A 1,923-nucleotide genomic window follows, 5' to 3' on the forward strand; every position below is an offset into this window, starting at 1 on the left:
TATGCAAAGGCCAGGCAGTGAGAACCAGGATAGTAGGTTAGGAATTACAAGAGTTTAGTTTGGCTAAGGAGATGGGGTTTTATCCTGAAGCCTGTGGAGAGTCCTTGAAAAGCTGTAACAAAGCAAGGGAGCAATATAATGAGATTAGTATTCTTTTTTAAATTTATTTATTTTATTTATTTTAGTTTTGGCTGCGTTGGGTCTTTGTTGCTGTGCGCGGGCTTTCTCTAGTTGTGGCGAGCGGGGGCTACCCTTCATTGCGGTGCGCGGGTTTCTCATTGCGGTGGCTTCTCTTGTTGCGGAGCACGGGCTCTAGTTGCACAGGCTTCAGTAGTTGTGGCTCGCAGCTTCTAGAGCGCAGACTCAGTCACTGTGGCACACGAGCTTAATTGCTCCGCGGCATGTGGGATCTTCCCGGCCCAGGGCTCGAACCTGTGTCCCCTGCATTGGCAGGCGGATTCTTAACCACTGTGCCACCAGGGAAGCCCCGAGATTAGTATTTTTAAACACTCATTTGTGGGAGGAGGTGAGTATACAGAAGAGGACGTGAGATGGGCTTCTGGTGTGGTGGCCATGTTTATTGATGTGGGCACTGGTTAATGGGTGTGCTTGGTTGAGGAAATTCATCAAGCTGTATGCTTACATATGTAATTTTATGTATGTATATAATATGTCAGTAAAATGTTGCTAAGAAACAAATCATTCTGTCATCACTAAAGAATGAGTTGGATATTAGGGACCAGGATAAGAGTAGAAGTATCTAGTCCAGTTAGAAAGCTCTTGCTATAATTCAGATGTGAAACAAAAAAGGCTGAACTAAGACAGTAGCTGTGAGAATGAGATTAAATTAAAATTAAAGGAGAATAGATTCAGAGGTACTTAGGAAGCCAGTCTCTTTCTCCAGGAAGCCTTCCTGGACACCCATACGCACACATCCAGGGTAGGTTACATGCCCCTCCTGTGTGTGCCCATATACACATCTTTCAGAACATCATTGGGCAGCAATCATGGCTGTTTCAGTCAAACTCCATCTCTTGCACAGAACCAGGCATCTAGTAGTATTCATCATCTCAATGAATACTTGAATGAATGAATGAATGAATGCTCTTAATGTATTATTGAAATGATCTGTTGGTATCACTGTTCCCCATCTAGAAAGTGGGCCAGTATCAGGAGAAGCTGGCTATGTGAATGGCTTGCTGTGACCTTAAGAAGCTCCTTAAGCTTTCCGTGTAAAATGCTACACATGTATTAATCAGGACCCTGGGGACAAGCTTCGGAAACTCCATCAAATTAGGCTGCGTCTCATCGGCGCAACCTGGGCAGGGTGCTCATTCTCGAAGCAATCACTGTGGTCAGGGGATGTGGACCCTCTTCTGGATCTAGGGGGTAGAATCAGTCCGATATAAACCTTGTGGACTAATAGTGGGGTGAAGGTAGTTGCCCAAAAGAAAAAGTGAAGTGATGTTCCCTGAAGAAGAGGGAAGGGATGGTGGGCAGAGGCCAAAACAATGTGTCTACCAGCCTTGTGCAAGGAATTATTATTATTCTAAATGAATTCTAAATCAATTTAGAACGTTAAACATTCTATGATTCTTTTTAATTTGGTCATAATAAACAAATGTTTCTTTCGTGTATTTAAAGGCCTCCCAGTTTCCACAAAATATTACACAGGAAGAACTGGATTTCAGTCGCAAGCATGATGACAAGGTCAGGTATCAAGAAGGGCTTTTGGCCCCTGAATTTGCTGAAGGTGTGTAGAGGGGAGCTCCAAAATTCAAGGCTCATTTTTTTTTCTTTTTTTTATTTCTTTTTTAAAAATATGGAACACTTCATGAATTTGCATGTCGTCCTTGTGCAGGGGCCATGCTAATCTTCTCTGTATCGTTCCAGTTTTAGTCTATGTGCTGCCAGAGCGAGCAC

General features: G+C 43.3%; 1 non-coding gene across 1 annotated transcript; it reads right to left on the reverse strand.

Moving 5' to 3' along the window:
* Nucleotides 1-1,816: 1,816 nt before the first annotated feature.
* Nucleotides 1,817-1,923, reverse strand: LOC118900325. The gene has a single exon (XR_005021104.1). It is a non-coding gene; the product is annotated as a U6 spliceosomal RNA (small nuclear RNA).

The sequence above is a fragment of the Balaenoptera musculus genome, chromosome 8, assembly GCF_009873245.2.
Source record: "Balaenoptera musculus isolate JJ_BM4_2016_0621 chromosome 8, mBalMus1.pri.v3, whole genome shotgun sequence".
NCBI classification, from domain to species: domain Eukaryota; kingdom Metazoa; phylum Chordata; class Mammalia; order Artiodactyla; family Balaenopteridae; genus Balaenoptera; species Balaenoptera musculus.